General features: G+C 39.2%; 1 long non-coding RNA gene across 1 annotated transcript; it reads right to left on the bottom strand.

Moving 5' to 3' along the window:
• Positions 1-14,243: 14,243 nt before the first annotated feature.
• On the bottom strand, positions 14,244-18,701 carry LOC125688421 (uncharacterized). The gene is made up of 4 exons (XR_007374714.1): positions 18,651-18,701; positions 18,024-18,137; positions 17,495-17,625; positions 14,244-14,766 (listed from the first exon to the last, which is right to left on the bottom strand). It is a non-coding gene; the product is annotated as an uncharacterized LOC125688421 (long non-coding RNA).
• Between the last annotated feature and the right edge of the window lie 8,557 nt (positions 18,702-27,258).

A 27,258-nucleotide genomic window follows, 5' to 3' on the forward strand; every position in this document is an offset into this window, starting at 1 on the left:
CAACAGAACTTACTTTTTTAACTAGTCAGCCACTATCTCAATTAATCCCTAAATGCTGGCCTACTTGTAAACTCATGCAATTTCTGTCATTGTCCACACAGCATCAAATTATAGACTTAATAAACAAAGATTGAGAGTGCCATATTTAAACGTTTAGACATTACACATTCTCTCCTGTAGTACTCAAAAGCTCATGCTATGTTATTGGCTACTTTATGTTACAAAGAGGTAGATAAGCTGAATGGATGGATTTGGAGATTAGCTATTTGAATTAACTGAAGCCTCTTCTCTGTTTAATGTGATACTCTCCTTCCTAAAGAAATATGAAACAGCACCTGCCCTTGCTATTTGTTGTTAAGCTCATCTGCATTTTTTCAATTATGAAATAACTCATCCTAGAAACCCAAGGGAATGTGAATTATTAACTGAGCTGAGACACACTTGTACTAAAATCTAATGGGAAATCTCAAGATTAATATCAGCTATGAAGTGAATATACCTTTTGAATTTTACTCGGAAAAGACAGAGGTTGCTTCTTACAGATGAATGCACAACATACTTATAATATTCTCCCTTTTAATACAGCGAACGTTATATACAGAGTAAATGCACTCCAAGGATTTTTTTCTTAATTAAAATAAAGATAAATAAAATAAAAATAATAAAAATAACAACCCTTTAATACATATGGAAGGCTCTGGCTTCAAACTGTGATGGTTGTTCAGATAAAATAAATTATATCTATAATTTTGAATCACACAAGACTTTAAAACTATTAGGTTTGAGATCATCCAGCATACTGCCCTGGTCTATAGAACTGATGACTAAAATGTACAGTTTACAAAGATGTCTTTCTGTTAGCAATTAGTCTTGGAAGAAAAGTACATCATCTTGTTAGGAAGTTGTGGTTTAGAGGATTAGAAAATTTCACTTCTACATATCTGTATCTCACAAGCAGTTTTAAGTTGAATGCTGGAAATATTAGCTGGTTTAAAACAAGTATGTATATGAAAAGTAGTTTCATATACTTTTTAATTCCTATAAACATTTATAAATTACAGTCACAGTCACAATGAACTTGCTGGTTCTATGAGCTAATGCAAGTTTCTACTGTTGGGAACTTATTCCTCGCCATCTAAATTAAAGTTAAATACATTTTCCAGTGATTTTAAGATGAAGGCTTCAGATTACCGGTGAAAATATCTGTGGGCCACTATTGTATAGCTGTTATGTACTAATAGTCACTCACTAAGGAGAGCAAGGCATAATAAATAGCCATATTTCTAAACCATTATTTTGATGCTATATTATTCTTATCTGATCTTACAAAGGACTGCATGTCACTGCTTCATCATGGTTAGAATTTCAACTTCTGTCTATATGTGCATATGCATTTAAGTAAGTATGCACATACATCTACTTAAAGTAAAGAAAAAACATTTCAATGAAGAATTTGTGAGGTGGAAAAATTTTAGTCTCATTTCATAGATGAGTTCAGGAAGTCTGAGCATCTGAAAGACTCCACTCAATAAATTCTTTAAGATGTCTACAAATCAGTTACATCTGAAGGTGATGTTTGTGAGTTAGTACTGGAGTGTGATTCTCTGCTCATCATTTATGAGCTGTGTGGAGAAATTGAGAAGGAACTAAAGCAGCTTGCACACAGTACAAGAAACCATGTAAAAACATCAGAAGTCATATGTAACAAATTGCCACACTTTTTCTCTCTGGATGTGTCAGTGCATGCTGCCCTTCTCAAAAGTGAACAAGTAAACTTCTTACAAAGAATTATACAATTGTATTGGACTTTCTTTGCTTACGCTGGGAGTGAATTGTTGACTGTTCTTCCTAAACTGCAGATGAAAACTCATATATACTTGAGGTAGTTTTCACTGAGATAAATGTAAGAATATGTTGAGACTTCAATGTGTGCGCAGTGGGTAAGGGGAGGAAGGCAGTGATACAGTGCCTGCTAGAATTTGGGAAGATAGAAGAGCATATAGAATGGAATGATTGACAGTGCATAAGCTTCAGGTAATTTTACTCTGTAACGTCCTGTGTCACATTTTTTTAGTAGCTCAAAAAGTCATTTTGCATAAATGACTGCTGCACTTTATTTCAGTCTTTCTGGTCTTCTTTGGGGACCTTTTTGCTCCAATATGTTTTCTGTATAGATGGTATATTATCTTGAAAATTTAAGTAAGAATAAATAGTCATAGTGAAAACAGTATTCAGTAGAGGAAATACCCACAAACTTTGGGTAGATAGAACCACTATTCCACAATGTCACTGAAGCAGAGCTAATCCTGCCTCCAGGATTTGTTTATTTAAATCAGTATCACCGCTATACTTCAGAAAATTGGTAAAAAAGCAGTGTTTCTTTGGCAACTCAGAATCTAAGCAGGACTGCAGCAGACTGAGCATCAGTGCCTAAGATGTATGTACATCCAAAGAATACAACACAATTGCAAAGTTTTCAAGTTTTCTTTGTAGTACAAAATTAATTCCAGTTTTCTTTGTAGTACAAAATTAAATTCAGTGGGATTGATTTTGTTTAGCTGGCTCTTTCATCTTTTAATTTCAAAAATATTGATTAATTAATATCACCAAGTCCAAAATAAGTGAAAAATACATTAGCAGACTTGTATAATTATATATATAAAAAGAAAAATCAGTAGCCTTTTTCAATAATATTTTCAAGAATGATTTATCATAACACTTTTTCATTTGATTAGGTTCTTTATTTTCAATAAATAGGAATTAAAAATAAACAGGAAAAAAACCCTGATATTTTGCAGTCTCACATTTTGACAAAATCTCCCACACACAATCTAATTTTTTCTCTGTTATTTTAAAAATAATTCCCAGGGAAATTGTTTTGCAGGAAATTTGATGTCATTCATTCATTCCCCAGTTAGCAGTATTGGAAAATAATCACTCCTAAATATAAAATACTTCATTATTACTTCTTCAACATTGTATGCTGTTTACAGAATCTGTACCTTGCTAGATTGAGAGAGGTTTTACTGTCTCTATTTTAGATAGTGGAAAACTCCAAAAGGCTTCTTGAGAAAGACTGTACCCTTGGCAGAAAGGATAATGCTGCTTTTTAATAGCCTTCCAAACACTAGTTTCTTGGAAGCCTTGTTTACAGCAACTTAGTCCAAATCTGAAGGGCCCACTGCCAGACTCAGAGTTGATTTGGAAAAGGGAAGAGAGCTCTCCATGAATATATTGCATAAACTGGAGCACAGGCAACACATCAAAGTATTGCAGTGGTTGTGGAGAGGAAGGACCATTAATTCCTCCCTTTCCCTGTAAATTATTATCTTTGTGACTAGAGGTATAGCCTCAGAGCAGCTGGGGAAAAAAAACTAAAGAAAGGCTTAATCTCTAGGAATTTTGTTGGGCAAATATTCATGCTAAGAAGACAATCACCATATCTGGCTTTCACCTCCTAAGTTATACTCCCTTGACCTCAGTGAGGTCTTTGCTCTATGTTCAACAAATGCCATTTTACAGACATATACTTGGCAGTTTACTCTTCATGATCCCTTTAAATACTACTAATTTAATTCTGTTTTTCTGCTATAATGCAAGTCATTTTCTATAAAATTCATTAGAAATGGATGTCGTGCCATGTTGCATTGCCTCCTACAGTACTGACCTAAAACCAGGCCAGGACCAAATGACTGCACGCACACACCAATATGATGAACAGCAAAATGGCCTTTATTACACGTGAACTCTAGCTTATATAACCTATGTGCTTCGTCTACGCCCCTAAGGGTACGTGCCACACATCAATCATAGAGCAGGGAGAGGGCCTATCGCGTCACATCCCGTGGGGTCTCGCAGTCTCGCAGTTGCTGACAACAGTGCCAGTCTCACTGATTTCCATTTTAGCCCTTCACAATACTACAGACCAATTTGCTTGCAGTCATCAGTCCTGCGCCTGACTGCATATGACCAAGTGATAAGACTGTGCATTTCTGAAGAGATTCAACTAAGTAAAAGACTGTGAATCTGGGAAGTGGGATCCGAAACCATGACGTTCATATGCTCTCAAGCAACTGGAAGGAACAGTGCAACCATCAGTGTAGTGAGGAATGCCCCAAAACACTCTCAGAAGATTCTGTCAGGAAGGTTAGAGAGCTGATGGTCCATGTGAAATACCTCTACACATACACAGTATGGTAACAGATCAGGTTTGAAGCCATCTTAGGGGTCTGAATGCATAATGCCATGTGACCTGAGCATGCATCGAAAGGTTCTGAAGAAACTGGCAGATGAAGATGATAAGCCATTATCCATCATATTTGAGTGGTCATGACAGTCTGCAGAAGTTCCCATTGGCTGGAAAAAGGGAAACATTAGGATAGGATAGGATAGGATAGGATAGGATAGGATAGGATAGGATAGGATAGGATAGGATAGAGTAAAATACAGTACAATAGAAAATTGAACTACAAAAGGCATTGTGAGATGGACATGTTTAAAGCCATTCTGAGTTTTTCTAATGACAAACTGTCTTCCTATAGAAAAGATACTTTTGCTGAACAACAGCCCGTAAACCTCAAGTAATTAATTACTTTGGAAAGAAGAAAAACCTCCACTTTCAGGGATTGTGGAATGTGATAATTTGGCTTATGGAATACGGGAGACTTTCTGTCTTTGAAAAGAACAGGTACAAAGGTTTTAGCCCTGTTGTAGGCAATGATTGCTGAACATAGAATTTCAAGGCAAAGAAATCAGAAAATACTAATTTGATGATCAAATATCAGATATTTTTTAATATGAAACAAAATGTCGGTAAGAATTAATGGATACAATAGTTAGAGAATGTCAGGTTATTGACTGCATCACATATTTTTAAAGCATGTGTAAGAGATTATCCTTTTACATCATTGTCTCAAAGCTTGCTGGGGACACAGATGGACAAGTCCAAGCAAGTCCTGGGCAAGGGTTGAGAAATCCTTTGTCTGAGGGACACAGATGGACAAGGTCAGGGGCAACGAGAGAGATAAGCTGCAGGTTAATGGCAGGAAGCAGGCTTATCTCAAGGAAGATGGCCATCTCAGGAGGTGCTGCACATGACTCTTACCCAAGTGCCCAGGAATGCCACGATGGCAGAAGGAGGATAAAAACAGGACCTACAACCATGAGGTTTAGGTTTTTTGGCAACAAACTCCTCATGAAAAAGAAGAGGTTTCTGACATGAGAAGCCTCACAACCTGCCTCTCCCCCTTCTGGACTTGCTCTACGCTCTACTAGCATGCTGAAGAAGAACAAAGGTGTCTGCCATCAGATTTTTCACTACAGAATTCCTGCACGCTGATGGACTCTCCTGGGTCTGCTACCTGAGTCCTGCTGCTTCCTCCCGAATTGGCTCTGCGACTTCTTACTGCTACCTGCTTGCTGCCCAAGGCCAGCCATGCTGCTGCTCTCCCCTTCTGCTGCTTTTGCCTTGGACCTTCAAAATGTCATGCAGCAGGACTGCTGCTGGATCCTGGTGGTGCCTATCCCTGCTTTATGCAATTCTCGCTTCTTTCCTATCTTTTCTATCACCCTCCTTCCCTTCCCCATTACCCTAATTCATAATAGTCGCCGTCCTCCCCTTCCCCATCTCCCTGATTAGAATTTGTAATAAACTGGTTGGACCAACATTTGAACCGTTGTTTCTTAATCTCACACCAGGTATGCGGATATCAAAGGACCTCCTCTCTCTCCTATAAATTGGAGCAAGACAGAATGGTGTAAACAAGGAGCACATAAACAATGATTTATTTTGGTTTCACTAAGGAACTAGCTGCATTGTAATCAGATCCCCATCATTGTGTAATTTTCTTCCCTGATATGTGTGTTGTATTGGCCTCATATCACTGTCTTCTAGGTCTTCCACTATTTCATTTCAAATCAACTTTGTTCTTCCAATAACTATTTATGCAAACAAAATCACTCCCTCTTCCCTCACCCCACCCCATCAAAAAAATAGGGTCTTAAGCAGGATCCAAAACAAAGCTGATCAAAATAGCAACAGGCAGCACTTTTGCTGATGACGTATTGTGAATTTAAGTACAAGAAGTATCCAATCCATCCCACAGCTGAAGAAGTGAATAGGACCTTACGATCTTTTTACATTATCACTGCTACACGTGTCATATGTCACAGCATGCTGCTTTCTCCGTTTTCAGTTTTTGTGATATTCCCTCAATTCCACTCTGTGCCCTTACATATGCTGTACTGATACACCGCAGCAGTTGAATGAATACTTGTAACTCTCCTGTTCCAAGTTTCAAAGATATAAATCTAGAAACAGTTAAAAAGAAACATTCAAGTGGCATGATTATGCTACCATATCCCCTATTTCTTTCTGTGAGGTACACAAACACTGAAGCCTTACCAAATAAAAATTGTCTACTTAGTAAAAATTCATTTCCACCCCTATTGTTTCATTTAAATATGCCATTTTTCATTTCCTCTTCTGAAACTACCTTGCATATAATAATTGGAGTAGAATGCCAGATGCAATGCCCTCCTGGGGAAATCCATGGAAATTTTACCAGCATGAAATGTAGTCACTGCTCTGTGGGTGCTATGTCTACTGAAACCCATCATTAGTGTTTCTAAAATGTTCCAATCATACAGTGTCACTTCCAGTTATTAACACTTCTCCTAGTTTCAACTATTCAGTAAGATGGGGTTTTTTGTGTGTTTTTTGTTTGTTTGTTTGTTTTTTGTTGTTGTTGTTTTCTCTGGCAGGGACTGGGTTGCAGAGAATGAAGAGAATTAGTTGATTTGTTAAGCAGGTGGAGACAGTTGCTGTTTTTAATGAGATTGTAAGTAATATCTCATTAAACCATTTATACTCCCAACAGAGCGAGCGCCTTCTCTGTTATTTAGGCTTTTCCTCATGCCTCACCTCCCCTCCTTCCAGATTAATGAGTCTATTTTGAACATAACAAGACTCCAGTGGGAGAGCTGAAAGATGTTTTCCTGCCTTAAACACTGGGATAAGAAACATTCCTACTGGTTGGGACTGTTGGCCACAGCTACGAAGGAAAGTCTCCCAGTTACTGGGGCAAGGCTCTGCAAAGTAGACATGGGAGATGTGCATCATCTTCTCAAGAGGTAACTTGAGATAGCAGTGTGTATTTTGAATGATGAGGATACCTAAAATAACAGAGACTAAGTTACGGAGCCAAATATTCACCTGAAAGTGCCATTGTGTTCTCGTATAGCTCACATAAGAAAATGTTTTTTTGAGGGGAGTGTGTAAAAGCAAAAACTTAATCACAGGTTTCATTCAGGCTGGACAGGGCTCTGAGCAAACTGTTCAATACAGAGGAGTTAGACTAGATGACCTCTAAGGGTCCCTTCCAGCTCAAATAATTCTATGATTCTAACACTTGGGTACCTCTGGGATACCACGGTGATATAACAGGATATGTGAGGTCATTCTAGAAATTGAATTGCACTCTCATGCCTCTGGAAGCTGGTGTAGTGCTCTTTGGACCTTGCCCCACTTGCTTCATATAGCCCCAAAGTGAAATTCAGTGAAATTGATTACTGTAAAATATTTACTAAGTATGGCTTTAGGAAATGTCACTATTCCTGAACTATAGTAAGAGAGGCACACTATAAAAAGGAATACTTTCGGTAAAATGGCAGTTTTACAAATTATACTCTTAAGAAGCTGCAGGCTTTTATATGCACTGTCATGTTTAATGCTTAGCTTGGCCCTTGCTTTTCAAGCAGCATTACACCAAATTTTTCCAGGCAGTCATTTCTGCATTTTTCTCATCTGTTTAGCCATCTGGGTCCCACAGTGGAACACATATAGTATATCATAATTTAAAAACAAAAACAAACAAACAAACAAAAAAAACAACAAAAAAAGCAATGCCTGACTTATTCTGTGGGCTGCATCATACAGGCTTGGGGAGGCAGCAGTGGAAGGAGTTGTAAGACCTCTGGGCAGCATCACATTGTGCTACAAAGGGATCTGCTGCAGCAGGAGGGAAGAATTAGCTTCCTTTGGAAGAGAACACAGAAAGGAGCTGGCATTTAATCAACAGGGAAGAGAGAGAGAAATGAAGTAACAGTGGAAGGGACAGGTTGCTATTTCCACTAATAATTGTGTCAACAGGCATTCTCATCCTGACTGTACTTACTCCATTAAATAGCTATTCCTGAAAATCAAAGGACCAAAGGTACTGTGAAAGATGTTGGCAGTGACCCAATTGTGACTGGCTCCCAAGTGAAAAGATGCAGTCTTGCTCCCTGCCTGTCAAGGAGGTGACAGCTGGACCTGCAAATACAAGGCTCTCCTTGTACACATTCTTCTTGGGGCACAACCCAAGGGCACTCATAGCACTGTTATGGGCAAAACTGTCCCATGGAAACAATGAAAGGCCTCAGTGATAAGACTAACCCTGTGAATGCCCCAGAGGAGGCATCTGTGACCAACCACTCAGCCAGGGCACTAGAAGACATCATGGAATCGTAGAATTGTTTGAGTTTGAAGAGATCTTCAAAGGTCATAAAGTCCAACTCCCTTCCAATGAACAGGGACAACTTACAGCTACATCAGGTTGCTCAGAACTCCTTCCAGCCTGACTTGAATGTCTCCAAGGATGAAGCATCTAACTCCTCTCTGGGCAAACTGTTCCAGTGCTTCACATCCTGGCTCCATCCTCCTGAGAGGGTGTCTTACGGAGAGACAGCCTTGCCTCGTATTTGATGACTGATTTTTCTTAAGAAACAGCCAGTGGGAGATAACTAGCGAGTCAGGCTGTAACCGACTCCTGAGCTGGACCTGCCCTGTGCTCCTAGCTTTCCTGTGGGAGCAGGTCCCTTGAACAGCACTGACTACCAATACAGAACACTGTACATCATGCTTTGTGTATACACTGTCTTCAACATTTTTCTGTTTAAAGAATGTAGGTCTGACAGTGAATTCAAGATCTACTCAGTGAATTTAAAGCCACTTACACTGGGCTGGCTCTTTTTAATCTGCTATTTGATGAATAATTTAAGTCAGCATGTCCGTTTTTATAACTGCTTAGTGAACTGGTCCATAGCACCAATCTGGCTGAAAAGCAATCTGCCTAAAGCGAATCAGTCAGTGCTGCTCCTCATTCTGGCTTTCCAAGTAACCGCGTAAACATTTGTGCCAGAGCAGTGCAAAAGGTAATTTGGGGACAGAAATGAGTGGCTGTGTTGCTTTTTTACTGGTTTATGATCATATACAACATGTGTTGAACTATAGCCTTTGTTGCTTATTGTGCAGTGCCTTCAGCATACATCCCAGACTGTTGGGATTTTTTTAACCACAGCATGAAAACTATTGCCCTAAGCAATAAACAAAGCAATGCTATGCCCTTGTGCTGACTCTCAGTGAGTAAAATAGGTTGGTAAAAACTGTTCCTCTGGGGATGTTCCTGGTGCACAGGGCATTTTGTGTGTGATAGCTGGGATGTACTTAACTGGCACAGTCCATATAAAAACTGATAAACACAGTGACCCATGTAGCCAGAGAATTCTCTCAAGACTGTGATCTAATGCTATCTTTCCTCAAGGTGTTGTTCTGAATACTTCTGTAAAGGACCAGCTGGGGACACATGATGTTTATAAAATGGTCTTTTGTTACCTATTACATTCTAGAAAAGATGGAAAGCTCTGTGCTGAAAATGAGAAGATGCTACATCAATATTGTGCAGCTGCACCGGTAGACCAAGGCAGCCCCAGAGCAGACCCAGCCCTTCGGAATTATCCATGCCCACCATCTCCAGAAATTCCTTCTTTTTTCAATGTCTGAAAAACAAAAACTATGAAAAACACTTAGCAGAAAGTACAACAATCTGTAGAAACAACCATATATGGTGCTTAGCCTTGCTACTTTTAATCCTGAAAAAATAAAATTTCCTGCCAGCTCCAAACCATTACCCTTAGAATATTATGAAATGACCATAGGCCCACCAGACACTTGTAAGTTGGTTAGGACCTAATTCTGCCAGGCTTGCCATGTTGACTGTTGCTTTGCTCCACCTCCAACTCCATCCCAGAGTCAGGAACTGCTGGCAGAATTAGAAGTTCCTGCTTTCCTATTGAGTCAAGTCAGTAGAATCAGATTTTTAACAGAGAATGAGGTGAATCGTATTTCCTCATTTCTGATGCATTCCTCAGTTTGAGTGTGTAAACTGATGGAGTGTGATTTAGTAGTGGCCTCTTTGCTAATGTAAAAAGAGTCTTGACATGCTGGGGATTTTCTGATGGCTCATTAAATATACTCGTGCAAGCTAAAGGATGCTTACAGCATAAGTAAAATGCTTATCTTTAGTAAGTGTTTGCCTTTGATAATGCTAGGGTGATGTATACTTGTTTAGAGAAACATGCAGAGAAATGTTGGCAAAGAAATTAAAATCTGTTATTTGCTTTTTATAAGCTAGCTGTTCAAGTTGTTGATGTGCAGCAGGAGTTACTACTGCTCATTACATGTTTCATATCCTGCTGCCTACGTGGACTTTTGCAGATTGATATACACGGCCCCTGCCTTTGCTCTGAAGTGGCAGCTGTGTGGCTGTGGCTGGCATGCAGTGCAGTGATGTGCTGTGCTCCAACTGTACAGCAGGGTCCAATGTGCAAAGTGCAGGTCACTGCAGCTTGGGGCTGATTTGGCTCTCTATCATGGAATAACAGGGTGCTGCTTGCCAGGCTCTGTTAGAGCACAGACTAAGGTCATCTAGCTGTATCAGCCAGTAGCTTCATCCTCTGAGGATTCAAGTGAAATGACAGATTTATTTTATTATGTTTGCCAGTATAGAAGTATAATTATGAGGACTGAAATTAATGGGCAGTATTTATCACTAGATGTTCATACCAAGTTATGCTGTTCCTCTACAGAAATGAAGAGAGGGAATTGCTTCTGAACCAAAGCCAAGCATTGATATGTCCGAAAAATATTAGTAGCAAGGCATGATTTGTCTTTATTTCAGAAAGAGAAATTCCTTGATTCAGTTCACAGAGACAAATACTTTTTACCTTGTTCTCTGAAGAAGTAAGTCCTTATGCTTAAGCTGCAGAAACCAAGACAGCAGCACCCAATACAAATACTACCTGCTCTGCTAAATGACAAAATTTCCTAGCTAGCCTTTCACTGGAATACTGTCAACTGCCCAGAAACACTATTGCTGGCCTGTTTAGTAGACCAGATGGTGGTTCCAAGCTGTGTTTCATTGGTCAGAGTTGCTTTGTGCTTCAGGAGGTACTCTAAAGTTGAGAGCCCTATACAGCTACAGAACAGAGGATTTAGTACATGATGCATCTGGTGCAGTGGTAGAAGCCAGATGGGTTGAGTCCTGTTAGCCAGAAGCACGGCACAATGTGGCTGCACATTCAGATTTGTCTGAGTTTGTGACAGTGTCTGGGAAATTTTTTCCCATTAGATATCTTCTGAGATTTAATATAACATCGATACTTTGACTCAGGATCTACTTTACACTTGCTGTCTGACACCATTCTTAAGAGTGATAGAAAAGCTTTAGTATTTAGGAATAATGAAGGAATATCAATTTAGTCTTCAAATTCGTAAAACTCATTATTAAGACTTTATTCATCGCATATACACAGTGATTGAACTCGGTATGTTCCCTAATTATTCTTTTGAATAACAGCACTTGAAATTTTCCCTTGGGGCTATGTAAAAAGTGGAGCTTTACAATAAGAATGGTGTCATTAATAGGTTATTAGCTGCAATAATGCTTATAGAATCATTAATGGGTGGACAAACTCATTTAGGTAAAACAGATGAGATCTTTGCTTTTTTTCATCACTGCTTGTAACTTAAATATTTAAATAGTTAGATATGATACAGGAAAAGATAATTCTTGACCTGTATTCTCTCTGTATTTTCTCTGTTGTTTTTTTTTTCCCCCTGACATTTTTATTTTCAACTCTTCTGTTCTCTTCTCTTGCTTCTCCAAGACTTATTCCCTCCCTGAAAAGAGGATCATCAGCAACCTACATCTCCTAGCAGTTACCATGCAAAAGGAAAAACTCCAGTATTTATTACCACTCCCCTCATGATGCCTCTTTCAAACAAGTTTGTAGTCTGGTTGCTTACACTTTCATCAACCACTTTTTGTAGAAATAATGAGAGAGGAGAGAAAGGAGGTCCTTTTCAAAGCAATGAATTGAACAGCTCAGTATTCCTGACATTAGCTTCTTCAAGACTGAAGGCACAAGCGTGAAGCAAGATTCCTCCTTTAAGCAAAAATACTTTTATTCTGTTTCAGATACAAGCAGAGAGGATTAAAAACTGAAGTGACAGAGCTCAGCCTCCCATGCTGTGCATAGAAGGAAGAGGAGGCTTGATTGGCATCTGTGATGGTAAATCCCAAATATGGTGTTTACTCACAGAATTTAAGTATTGTGTCCAAAATTAAGTTTACAGATGACTGATTTACTGGATAGCTGCTTTTTCTTTTTCTTTTTCTTTCTTTTTATGTCCTCTTGTGAATCAACCAATACCCTTATGACTGCAATTGAATAATTGCTCTGACTTTGACAACTTTGTCTAATGTCTCTAGCTCTCTAGAGAATCTGTGCAACAAAGCTGCTAAATCCCAGGGCTGCTTTGTAAATTAGGCCCTTTTTGTTAGATCTCATGCATTTAGATCTCACACAGTCCTTGGTCTACATGTAATCTTCAGGTGGATATTTTGTAACTTTGCCAGAGACCCAGCAGAATGGATAATAAAGACTCTGAATCTTACTCGGCCAGGTGACACTTTCATATATTCATTCACAGAATGGCTTGGGTTGGAAGGGACCTCAAAGAGCTCCAAACCCCCTGCCACGGGCAGAGCTGCCAACATCCACATTTAATACTAGACCAGGCTGTCCAAAGCCCCATCCAAACTGGTGTTCAAGCCCCAACCAAACTGGTCTTGAACCCCTCCAGGGATGGGGCATCCACAACCTCTCTGGGCAGCCTGTTCCAGCACCTCACCATTCTCTCTGTAAAGAATTTCCCCCTGACATCCGACACAAATCTTCCCTCCCTCAACTTAAAACCATTTCCCCTTGTTCTGCTGTTATCTACCCTTTCAAAGAGTTGACTCTCCTCCTGTTTGTAGGCTCCCTTTAGGTACTGGAAGGCTGCAATGAGGTCACTCCGCAGCCTTCTTTTCTCCAGGCTGAACAAGCCCAGCTCCCTCATCCTGTCTTCATAGGAGAGGTGCTCCAGACCCCTGATCATCTTCATGGCCCTCCTCTGTACCTTCTCCAACAACTCCACATATTTTCTGAGCTGGGGGCCCCACACCATGGTGCAGTACTCATATGAGGCCTCACAAGGGCAGAGCAGAGGGGGACAGTCATCTCCCTGTTTCTGCAGGCCACCCCTTTTCTGATGCATTCTTGGATACTATTGGCTTTTCATGTTGCAAGAGCACACTGCTGGCTCATGTTAAGTTTTTTATCCACCAGGGTCTCTGGGTCCTTTTCTGCAGGGCTACTCTCAAGGACTGCTCCTTCCAGTCTGTGTATATACCTCAGATTCCTCCAGCCCAAGTGCAAAACCTTGCCGTTTGCTGCACTGAGCCTTGTTAGACTCTCCTGGGTTCACCTTCCAAGTCTGTTGAGGTCCCTCTGAATGGCATCCCTTCCTTCCACTGTGTCAACTGCACCACTCAGTTTGGTGTCATCAGCAAACTTGCTGAGGGTGCACTCAATTCCATCATTAGTGTCATTGATAAAGATGTTAAAGAACACTTTCTAGATGACAGAAAGTGTTTTTTCCCATCATGAGATTTTTAAAGAATCTTTGGATCTTAGTATGTTTTATGAAACATGACATATTAAATTGGAAGAACTTGATGGAACTTGTATAACTTGTATAAGCAAGAAGAACTAGGAGAAAATTAGGATAGAGAGAATATATTTTCCTTGAGCTTTACTAAATGCTGATGCAAACAACCGTCTTTACAGAATCACAGCTGAGGAGTAACACGAGGTTAAAGAATAAACCTGTAGGAATGTAGAATGAAATTGCAAGAAAGAAGAACTACACAATTTGATGTGAGAGAAACAGTGTTTTGCATAGAAGGTAGAAGATAGGACTGGAACTAACATTTAATAAGGGAAAGAGAGATTGTAGAATAATGTTCCAAAAGTTTGGTTGATTTGTTCATTTTTATTAAAGTATGTTTTAAAAGTAAATTTAGGAAAAAGAACTCACAAAAATAACAACAACAAACAACTTTCTTCTTTACTGGACCCCTAAACCTTTTGAAGACTTCCCTATTTATGAATTTGCTCACCGGTGCTTGTTACATTTAATTTTAAAGTTGATTCCTATTCCAGATTACTATTTCAATCAGAAGTTTTCATTGCATGATCTTTTCATTTAATGCAAAATAATCTTACTTTTTCAGTTTTTCAGCTTAAATATTTAAGTGTTGATATGATGACCCTAACTTAGTGTGACATTCCATTTGAGTCTTGATTGGCACAGCTGATGTTTTTACTATTGATCTCTGTGAATTGTATGTGAATTTCACGTTATACTCCATTCTTATATGCTGTTTTCATTTGATTCTCATTTTTATTGAGTGTATGTCACAGCGCCTAAACTTTAAGTATTCTTCCCACATCCTGTTACTACTCAAGCACAAAAAAAGTTCCACGGTATTAGAAAATTTCTGCATGTGTGTTACTGATGAGTTATTCCTGGATTCCAGCACACAAAGGGTATAGTCATCTCTGAAAAGACAAATGGAATTTTAGATCAATGCAGAGAAAGAATCTGGGGCTGGGATCTCTATTTTGTCTTAATAATACATTCGCTGTCAAACGCTTCTCCTTATTATGTGCATTGCTGAAAGGTATTTTTTAATACTAAATTTCTTCATGAGGAATTCAGTCACTGAGACAGAAACAAAAAGCATATAAACACATTTCAGTGGTGCACATAATTTCCCAAACAGCAGCTGTTAACTTACACTTATGGTGTATTCCTCAGAAGGTATTTATGGAGCAATCAAGGCACCACCAGGCCTTCCTGCCCTGCCCAGCCCCTCTTGGACCTCCCTACACCCTGCCAGTGTGTCCAGGAGTCCAAGTTCAACTCAACTCAGGGCTACCCAGGCACAAGAATGGGGGGTACAGAATCCTGACCCAGGAAAACCAACTGAAATTGAGTTTAGACTGCAGAGGCTGTTCATGCATAGTTGGGCATGCTGCCTGGCTGACCTCTGGTCACAGTAGTGGCCCCGTTTTTCCATTTCTCTCTGCATGCCAGAGGAGGGCCTATGTCACTGCTGCATGGTGGTCGGTCTCAGTTGGCTCCGTGGCAAGAGGATCCTGTGTATCTGTGAGGGGATGGAGTAGGGGCTCTCCTCCCCGGGTACCCCTTCTTCTATCACCACTGTGTGGCCACATGTGGCCCTGTGCTCTGCACATAAAACTGCTTGCCAGCATTTAGGTTCTGTGAATTTGTTCGTATTCTGACAAATGGAGCTGTAGACATCAATAGCTAGTGATAATTAACAATTAATTAATGTGTTAAAGAGTGTAATAACTCTTCCTGAATGTCTTCCAAAGAAATAAGGAAGTCCCATGCCTGTGGTGGAGCGTGAGCTCCTCCACAGTCTTTCCTCAGTGGTTGAGTAGTCCTTGTTTCCTCAGAACTGACACTGCTGCCAAGATCATTTCAGCCATACCTGTTGAGTTAAAAACCATCTACTTCTATACCTGAGTAAAAATGACCTCAGTACTCAGTAATGGAGAGTCTATAAAGTAATGTGCTTTCAACGAAAATAGAAGACAACTGCTACTTCCCAGTCCTCTAGCAAGTGTTAGATGCCAATAATTCTAATGCCTGCAATAGGACCTCTGCCATGGCCAAATCTCTGCACCTAAGTTCTTTTTGCAAAGGGATGTTCTGTAGCTGTATCTTATAGTCATCACAGAATCATAGAATGGTTGGAAGTTGGAAGCAAACTTAAAGTTCATATAATTCCAGCCCCCCTACCGTGAGAGAAGATTTGCCAACCACTGGATGAAGCACTATGTTGGACTGCCCAGCACCCCATCCAGCCTGTCTTTTAACACCTCTGGGGATGGGTCATCCTCAGCCTTTCTGGGCAGCCTGTTACAGTACTTCACCACTCTGTCTGTGAAAAACTTCCCCCTGACATCTAACGGCCCTCTGGCCATGACCACCCAACCAATTCCTTATCCACCAAATAGTCCTCCTTTCAAACCCATATGTCTCCAATTTAGAGATAAAGATGTGGTGTGGTACCATGTCAAAAGTCTTGAGACATCCAGGTAGATGACATCAGTTGCCTTCCCTTTGTCTACTGATGCTTCATTCCATCAGTGAAAATTGGTCAGGCATGATCTGTCCTTGATAAAACCATGCTGACTGTCTCAGATCACTTGTTCATCCCTCATGTGCCTTAACATCTCTTCCAGGAGGATCTGTTACATGATTTTTCCAGGCACAGAGGTGACGCTCACCACCCTGTAGTTTCCAGGGTGTTAGGTTCTTAGTGTGTCAAAAATTGATAAATCCTTCCTTTCTCCCATGATTTGTTTGACTTTGCTCAGTTAGACTGCAAAAATTTTGAGATATAGATCAACTCCAATTTATTTAAATTGGAGCCTCTTCCTGACTTCCTACTTTCATATATTGGGCCAATTATAACTAAGCATATTCTTTGTAATATAATACTAAATTTCCTAAAGTTCAAATAAAAATAATCCAAATTCACTTTAATTAAATTTGCCAACAGTGCTTGCATTTTCTTATTATCTTTAAACTATCTTCAGGTATTTAAATTTCACACTATTACTGATATTCCAGATCTAGGGATCAGAAGATATTTTCTTTTTCTTTTTATAATGGTTATGTCTACATAATATGTGAAAGAGGAATAAGAAGCTAAATATGGAGAATGAGCATGAACAGCTGTAGGGCTGTAATTAAAACCATACTGTGATTTTTTTTCCTAGATAAAGAGGATAAAATTCTAATAGTTTTTGGATGCTTCTTTCCTACAAAAAGATCCTAATTCCCATGGCGATCAGTGGGCAGACTGGGTGGCATGAGAGTTCTGCATTATGATAAGACTGAAAAGCTCAGGTTAAGTGGTAAGCTAAATATGTCAGAGTAAAAGAGCAATCTTCTTGAGAATTTCTTCTTTCCAAACTGCATCATCAAGCAGAAGGGAAAGCTCTGTGGCTCTTCTCTTGAACAATTGAATATGAGTTCTTTTGTTATATTGCAAATATATACATAATACTGTAAAGGCAGTAAAATCCATTCTGATTGCTATGCAGGGAACCATATGGTCTTGAACAACTAAGAATATGAGCAGAGGAGTCAGGAACAATAACAACAGCAACAAAACTCAAAACAAAACAATAATTTCTCACCACAGACAAAACAAAACAAAACAACAGCAACAACAAAAAATCCACCCACCTGTTTATAGCATAAAGAAAATGGCAAACAGTAATTTGTCCCCTCTGCAAGTCATGCAGACTTTTGAGGTGGATGAATAAACATTGGCTATATCTTATTTCCTTGTTGTCTTCTTTATGTCCTGGCTTCTTCTGGGAGAGAAAGATAACATATTGTAATAACAAGGTAAGTGAAGAAATATAGCAAAAGAAATTTGAAAGCTTTAAATTGATGTGAAAGGCAGTTCTTCAACTGGGAAACATACAGCATTTTGACATCTTTATTGAAGTCTTTCACAGTCAAGCTAAAGCCCAGACATTCATTCTGGTTACATTTTACATCAGTTATTAGGATAGACATTGTGGAGTTGTCAGATCTTAACAGAAGTCTTTGAAGGAAGAAAGATCTTATGATAAGGAATGTTTTATCTTTTAAAAATTTGAATTTATAGTCTGGAAATATATGTACTAAGGGCAAATAACTGATTCCTAGCACAGCCTAGAAAGAAAGGAAATTACAGATAAGAAAAATAAGGCAGATATTGATGTACCTTAATTTCAAGGGGTCACAGAGCTGGAAAAATTATGTCTGGTATCAGCATCTTTCTTACTGCATAGTGCAACATGGTGCAGGTACACACTGTCTGAAAACATCCAAGCTAGTTCTGGAATTAGAAGCAGCATAGACATATCAGCATAATGTTTTACTTGGAATGCTTAACCTTATCTTGTAGATTAATAAAAGTTTTATTAACTTGTGCACAGCATTGCATCAACTGCTAGCTTTTGCAGAGCACTATGTTGTCTCAGGTTGCTGCCGGACTAGCCTAGCACATAGCACATCTGTGCTGAAAAGTCTAAGAGATTTGGCGTACAGTGAGAATTGAAAGACCAGGATTCAGTCTCACAATGACAGGGGCTAAGAAACCTTGACACCATGAAATCTCAAATCTGGTCACAGAGGTTGGTGACAGAAGATTACAAAATGCTACAGAATAAATGATGGTGTGGAGGCAAGGCTAAATGTCCAAAGGAAACGTGCAGTGTGAAAATAATCATTTCAGGCTTAACAGCAATAGGTCTCTATTTCAGACAGAACCTTCTTGCAGGCAGTGAGAGAAAGCAGCAAAGGCAAGACAGAACATCTTCAACAATCAGAAACCACGATGAATTGTGACCTTATCAAACTGCAGGAAGTTATGCACCAGAAAGACTTTCTTTCTCAGAGCAGTGAACATTTCCGCAGTGGATTAATAATTAGAGAACACAGTGTAATATCTACCACTAGGTGGTTGTTAAAATAATTTATTAACTTTTAAGTACATCAACATTTCAGAGAAATTACTTCTTTCTCCTGCAGTGTGAAATTCCTGTTTCATTCCTAAAAATTCATCTGTGATAATGTAAGATTTATGTGTAACAGATATTACAAAGTTAAATACCAAATATTCCCTGGCTGCAGGGCTCTCAACTGCAAAAAAAAAAAAGACTGGTCAGTTATACCTGTTTTATAGGCAGGTTCATCTTTCTGAAACAGTAGGAGGAAAGTTATTAAAATTATATGAAATATAGCAGTGCAATTACACATAGAAATATATATAATTAAGACTCTTTGTTATTACCAATAGGTAAGCTTTTTAAAAAAGTGAAACTCCAGCAACTTTTATATGGATCACCAAATCTCTCATTTGGTAGGAATAAGATAAATGAAAATGTCAGCTTTCTTTTCTAACCATCCTCTGAAAAAAACACCTAATCTACATATTCTTTGTAACATCTTGCACTGTGTTATTCTGCTTGTTAATGCTGCCTGCAAGTCATTCCATCATCAGCATTGCTAGAGTCACAGAGTTCTTAAATGTTTATTTAAAAAATGGTAAAATGTAGAGACGGATTCAAGTGATGTCTTATACAAAGAATGTGGCTTTATTTTGTTTTATTTCAGTTTTGTTTTGTTTTATCTACTCCATTAAAAGACACTACACACACTTTTTACATCAAAGACAATCCATTATACATTTTACCAATGTTTGCCACCAAAGTTCTGCCTTAGTTTTGCTTTGTTTTTTTGTTTTGTTTTGTTTTGTTTTGTTTTTCAAATAACCTGATGTCTGTTTGTCTGTTTCAGGTACTAACTTTCTGATAGATGTCTCAAATATTCAATCATAGCTCAGACTTTCGTAACCATTACAAACATAATACATATAAAAATCATAAATATAAACAATGAAATTAAGGTAAAGAAGTTTCTCAAGAGAAGAGTGGTGTTGTGAGAACTGTACTATAATACTCTGGAATACTGGGAGTTAAAGCTGAGACAACCTTGTATATAAAAAATCAACTTGGATCATTTTTGGGGAGTTTTATATTTATTCTTTTAATTTCCTTTCCCTTAGAAGTGCTGGTAATTGCTTTCATGGTAACTAATACACTCTTTTCCTTAGGCAAAGAGATGAGAAAATTAAAAATGTTTTCCATTCATGTTTTAAAACCTTTAAAAGATTCCTTTAAAATAAGTGCTGCTGATCTTGAAGTTCCTGCTTTGTATAAAACAAATGTGATTAGCATAAAATACCTAAGTATTCTTGAATATGGTGATTATTTTGAACATGGACTTCAATAAAACATACAGCCACATGAGAAGATGGGAATTGCTTGTGCAACATCTAAGTTGGGTAAGGCTGCTGGGAGCCAAGGATGGGTTTCTTTGGCAAAGAAGTTAGACTAGAAGGTTCTTGCCAGTGTTGTTATTCAAATGTCAATTTTGGAGATTGAATTTCTTTAGAATTATTCTTGAAATAGAGGAAAAGAATAGAATTATGCTAAGAGAAACTGCTACTAACACAAGGCTGGGAGACACTAATTCATAGATGGATCGGAAGGTTATATAGAAAGTTTTTTGCAGGCCTGGGAATTGTAGGAATAGTGTAGAAAGTCAGATATTTAGGAACTAACACCAGTAAGATTAGTTTTAAACTGAGGAGATCATCGTTTGGAAAGCTGCAGAAGAAAGGACAAATTTGAATGTATTTAGTCATGTAAGCGGCTGTGATGAACAGCTATTGAAGTACATCTGGCAAGGTGTTTACAGAGTGTTGCAGGTGACTGGACAAGACAGATATCTGCATCTATTTGATGACATAGTGTATGTAGTGCAGTATTACTTCTAAGTCTTGGCTTCATCCGTGGTTTAGTCACTTACTTTCTAGTGGTGATTGCTTTTGGTTTGGTAAGTAGGGCACTCTCCTGGCTTGCAAGAGTATGTAATATGTGGAGTAAAGATCTGAAGTCTCAGAGATCAAAGCAGTGAAGCCACATGAGACAGAGCAGCATTGCTCAGATCCTAGTGCAAACAACTGTGGTGTCTCTACACTGGCCCCCCTACCCATCTAGCTGTGATTTTTGCATGCATGGGCACTCTGGCTGTTTTTGCACCTAAGGCAGAGCAGTTACCCATTAAGATTTGCAAACAACAGTATCACTATGCAAGTTAGCACATAATACTTTTAAATTTACTCTTCTGTGAATACTTTAATTTAGGAACTGGAATGTGTTCAGGTTATCATTGGTTCTGCTAGAGGAGATAGCCTCAGGAATAACAGATGAAAGATTGTTATGATTGTTATGATAGTATGATATACTGTTAGGGATGGAAGCTAAAAACTTAAAGATGTTCACTGGATCCCAGCAAGTCCCAGGGAAGAGTCAATAGGTGATAAAAGCAATGCATAATGAAACCATAATTTTCTGTCCTTTAACAAAATATACAGCTACAGCTGTGTAGCTGTCTCTCTGTCTTTGATGAAAATCTTCTGAGTTCCTTCCAGCGAAGATGTCCATGTTCCACAAAGGATGTTAGCACTGTTACTCCTTCTAGTGAGTGTTTTATCCTCAAAATTATGCTGAAAAGTCAGTCATCAGGATATTTGCTCCTGATGAGAAGTTGAAGTGGACAGATGTCAAAGCATCTTTTCAGAAGGCAAGTTACACTTCTAGGATCATTGATTCACCTGGGATGAAATCTCTGCTAAAAAGCCCCCAACTGATTGGGAAATAGTTCTTCATATTCTGTTTTCTTTGGATATAGAATTCAATCACTTTTAAAAAATCTGTAAGTAATTTTAATCAATGAAAGGATGGAGGGTGAACCAGTGTGTTCTTCCTTCTGTCTTTGATGTCTTGCTTTTGTACATCAAAACAAAATCAAAATAATCATTTAAAGTTAGGCACAAAAAAAAATTATAAATCTCTGTTGGAAGAAGGGGAAGTGAAAGAAATGACATTTTCATCTCACTGAAAATAATCCATTTTCCTCACATTTCAGATCTCAGCAGAATTCTGCTTTAGCTTAGTTGAATACATTTTTTAGAATTCATTTCTCATGGGTCATCAATTTCCAGCTCTCTTCCTTCTCATCTGAATCCCTTAGGAAGAATACTATCTAGAACAAACTTGAATTGATGTATAGACATTTTAGGCATACTGCTTTAGACATGAAAAAAAAAAAAACATCTCCTTTCTTTTCATTTGCACAGTAAGGGTTACAGTACAGGTCTTAAAAATCTACTTGACTCATGTTATAGTGCTGCTTCCAAGACATGGAGTCCTATTTCCTCAAACCTACAGCACCGTAGGAACTGTACCACATATCTAAACTCAAATGAAAACTAGCAAAGACATAGATGCCTTTGCCAACAAAACCAGTGAACTTTCAAATATGACATTTCTAGGGGGCAAATGAGAATCTGCAGAGTTAGACTGCTTACGTCTGAAAGTCCTTTGGAGGAAGTATGGAGGGCTTTTCTCATTTCACTGTGCAGTGATGAGTCGGTATATTCCACTGAAGGCAATCTATTCACATCCACTGAATATGTGTTTAGGATACAGGCAAAAGCAGGTGGAAGGAGGCATATAGCTATTTGAAACAATGCAGTGAGAGTCCTGGCACTCTGTGGCAATATTTATTTCCTTTGGAGATATTTGGTTAGCAAAATCAAATTAATTAACAAATAAGGAAATCAATTTAATGCAGTTTGCTTCATCATGTGCTGTGAAAATAAAAAAATCCTTTCACTGGTACTTGGTACGTCTGTCTATGAAATCACTCCAGATTATAACATTTACTTTAATGGGAAAGGATCAAACCCTAAATGTTTCTACAAAACATGATTATTTCAGATCTGCTATGGTCAGAAATATTTCTCAGGTCCAAAAATCTCCAGTGGGCTGCCTGATCAATTATTTTGATCAGGTAATTTGAACTGTTGATGAAGCCTTCCTCCTCCAGCTGCAGGAGACATCTCAATCACAGGCTCTGGTCCTGCTGGGAGGCTTCAACCACCCTGACATCTGCTGGAAAAATAGCACAGTGAGCTGCAAGCAATCCAGGAGGTTCCTGGAATGTATTGAGGATGACTTCTTGAGCCAGGTAATAGGCAATTCCACCAGGGCAGATGTAATGCTGGACCTGTTATTCACTAACGCCAATGAACTGATGGGTGACATCAGGATTGGAGGCTGCCTGGGCTGTAGTGCCCATGCAACAGCAGAGTTCGCAGTCTTGAAAGATATTGGAAGGGCAAAGAGTAAAATCAGAAAGTTTAATTTTAGGACAGCCAAATTCCAGCTCCGCAGGGAGTTAGTTAGTGAAACCTCCTGGGAATCTATACTCAGGGACAAGGGAGTGGATCAGAGCTGGCAGACCTTTAAGGAAGCTTTCTTTAGGGCACGACCCTCCAATCGCAGGTGCAGGATGTCAGGAAAGGAATACAAGAGACCGGCATGGCTGAACCAGGACCTGCTGGTCAAACTGGGGAACAAGAAGAAAATGCACTGACAGTGGAAGCAGGGACAGTTACCCTGGGATTAATATAGGGATGATGCTAGGCTGTGTAGAGATGGGGTCAAGAACTCCAAGGCCCAATTGGAACTGGATTTGGCAAGGGGTATAAAGAAGGATAAGAAAGGCTTCTGTAGGTACATCAACCAGAAAAGGAAAATTCAGGGGAGCTTACCCCCTAGAGTGAGCAACATGGGCAGACTGGTGACAGTGGATAAGGAGAAGACTGAGGTATTCAACAGTGTATTCACCTCAGCCTTCACTAGCAACTATTCCCTCGGCAAGTTAGCAGATGACACCAAACTGTGTGGAGTACAGTCAACATGCCAGTGGGTTGGGATGCCATCTAGAGAGATGTAGGCCAGATTGAGCAGTGAGCCTGGGTGAGACTCATGAGGTTCAACAAATCCATGCAATGTCTTGCATTTAGGTCATGGCAATCGTCATCATCAATATAAGCTGGGGGATGTAGGGACAGAAAACAGCCATGTAGGAAAGGACCTGGGCATACTGGTGGATGACAAACTGGATGTGAGCCAGCAGTGTGCCCTTGCAGCTCAGAAAGCCAACCGTATCCTGGGCTGCATCAAAAGAAGTGTGGCCAGCAGGTTGAGGAAGGTGATCCTGCCCCTCTACTTTGCACTGGTGAGGCCTCACCTGGAGTACTCTGTCAAGACCTGGAGTCCTCAGTATAGCAGAGATGTGGACCTGTTGGAGCTCAACCAGAAGAGGGACTCAAAAATGATCCAAGGGGTGGAACACCTCCCCTGCAAGGACAGGCTGAGAGAACTGAGGCTGTTCTGCCTGGAGAATAGAGGGCTTCAGGGAAAACTGAGTGTAGCCTTTCATTATCTAGAGTGGGGCTATAAGAAAGGTCTGTTGGGGTAGGATAAGGGGAAATGTTTTCAAACTAAAAGGGGGGAGATTTAGATGGCATATAAAAAGACTTTTTTTCAGTAAGGGTAATGAAGCACTAGAACGTGTTGCCCAGAGAGGTGGTGGGTGTCCAATCCCTGGATACATCCAAGGCTTGACAGGGCTCTGAGTGACCCAATCTAGTGTAGCTGTCCCTGTTCATTGCAGGGGACTTGGACTGGATGACCTTTAATCCTCTCATCTAACTCAAAAGATTCTATGATTTTATGATTCCTTAACTGCCCATAGAAGATGCAAAGAATAGAGCTAGCATTAGGAGTGAGACAGGAAATAATATGTGATATGTCAAAGTTAGAAGAATTAAAATTTAAACTGCTATAATCAATTATAAGTTCTAAAAATATAAATGTTAATACTGCACTTTAATTTTTTACAGCTATTTTATCTCATTTGTATATATCTTTGACTACTGTCAGATTGTTAAAATATGTCTTGGAAATATAAATCAGCGGGCAAAAAGTAGAGATCACAATCAAGGAACAGGGTTCATTCCCTCATCCTGTAGTTCAATAATTAGGTAAATATGTATCAGTAATGTTCAGGTTGTTCATGTTTTCACCACTGAAGTACTCAAAATGTGTTAGTAGCTCTATATGTCTGTACCTGCACCTATGAGAATAGATCATTTGTTCATTGTGGAACTACAGCTGTTAGACTGCATTACCAACACAACGCATTTTGTCATTTCTTATGCTAAAGAAAGCTTCAGCAAAGAAAGGCAGAACAATGTGAAACATCACAGGAAATCTGATGTATGCTAATATAATAATTTAGGTTTGAAACTGGCCATAATACACAAACCCATATAAATAAACACAAACACAATTCTTGTCCAAAGAACAGTAACTGAATTTTGAAGAAGTGATAGATACATATGATTTTTGGAAGCTATGAGTAGTCATCCAAGCTGTATTCTCACCATTTGTAATTTTGTCTGAAGCTCTGATTTGATTTCTAACCTGATTATCTATTCATACACTTCCATTAACTGATGTGCAATTTGCCATCATATTCATAGACCTTTTCCAACACTGATTTACTATTCAACAAGGCAGTGATTGAACAAAGCTACATGAAACTAAATTTGAATAATGTTTGAGAAATGCCACCCCAGTGATAGCTGAAACTTCACAGGGAATAATTTGTAGAGCATGAGGGCTTACTCCTCTGGGTATGTTCCTGTATACCATGGCTGAGAAACTATCCTTTCATGTCCCACAACAGATCAAATACATTTAAAAAATATGAAACACTGCATTAAGATTATCTGCCACAGAATTTGTAAGTGCAGAGCTTCCTTTGTAAGTTAGATAATGCAAAGAAACAGACAGATTAGTGTAGGACCTAGGCAGGCTCACAGCAATGCCAGAAAAAAGGAGGGGTGTGCAACTGAGACGCTAATGGGGAAAAATTATAAAAGAAAATAGTTCCTGGTCCTTGAACTGATCTGGCAACAGTTACAAGGCAAAACTAAAATGAATTCCTGTCATAGATGCCTAAATAGGCTCAGTAATCACCTCTGTAAGTATGGTGTTTGAGATAAGCACTACACATATCTGAAATGATATACATAAGTGTAACACAGTCCAGAAAGTATCTATTTCAAATCACCTGTCAACTGAAGGGCCAACTGGCATTCACGCAAAACATAAATCAGTGCAATCACAACAGGAACAGAATGGACTTCTCTTTCAAAACAGAGACGGTGTTGTTCTATCTCCCTTGCTTATTACAAAATAATAGTCTGACCACTTACTCAGAAAGTAAAAAAACTAGAACTGTCACCATCCTTAACACGAGTGTCTCCATAACCATTTTTTTTACTTCCTACTAGATATTTCAGTCAATAAGATTATAGGCTAGTAAAAAAAAAAAAAAGATGTTTTTCAAAACAATTGAGAAAAATACCACTGTGTGAAGAATTCAACTAAAATGACAACTGGAAGATGATGTTAAGTGTGAGATTCAGATCCCCTACTTAATAACTACATCTCTGTGTGAATGAAGTAGCTCTGTTAATGGAGCCCAGTGAGATTTGCAACTGATCATATGTATGTGTCTACTTTGACACTACCAAATAACTCCCTAAATGAATGTATTTCCCACAGGGAAATATGAGATTCAAGAATGTAGGATTTCTGCTCCTGCAATTAGTGCATGACCAGGCAAAATATCATAGAATAGATACGCTAATTCTTGGGGATGGCAGTGGAGCTCCATGCATGCCCTCATAAATGATTAATAAGATCCTGAATAGAAAGGAGAAATGAGATGAAAACTATTGGAAAATGAGAAAACATGTACACAAGAACAGTTCCAAGAGTGTGTGACTTCTGAGAGATGACAGTTTGCATAGAAGAGGAGTTTTCCTGCACAGTTACAGAATCACAGAATCACAGAACTGTAGGGGTTGGAAGGGACCTCCAGAGATCATCGAGTCCAACCCCCCTGCCAAAGCAGGTTCCCTACAGCAGGTCGCACAGGTAGGCATCCAGGCAGGTCTTGAACATCTCCAGAGAAGGAGACTCCACCACCTCCCTGGGCAGCCTGTTCCAGTGCTCCGTCACCTCACTGTAAAGAACTTCTTGCGCATGTTTGTGCGGAACTTCCTATGCTGCAGTTTCCGGCCGTTTCCCCTTGTCCTGTCTCCACTCACTGCAGAAAAGAGTCTGGCCTCACCACTCTGCCCCCCACACCTTAGATATTTATAGACCTGGATCAGGTCCCCTCTCAGTCTTCTTTTCTCAAGGCTGAACAGACCCAGTTCACTCAGCCTTTCCTCATAGGAGAGATGCTCCAGGCCCTTCACCATCTTTGTGGCCCTCCGCTGGACTCTTTCCAAGAGATCCTTGTCTTTTTTGTACTGGGGAGCCCAGAACTGGACACAGTACTCAAACAGAGTTTGAGGTTGTTTCTGTTGTTTCAGGATTAACCTCCTAGAGCACATTTGAAAACAAGCCTGCCATTTCTGAAGAGAACAGCTGTTTCTTTAAATGCCTTTTATTTTCAGA

Source organism: Lagopus muta, chromosome 1 (assembly GCF_023343835.1).
Source record: "Lagopus muta isolate bLagMut1 chromosome 1, bLagMut1 primary, whole genome shotgun sequence".
Taxonomy (NCBI): domain Eukaryota; kingdom Metazoa; phylum Chordata; class Aves; order Galliformes; family Phasianidae; genus Lagopus; species Lagopus muta.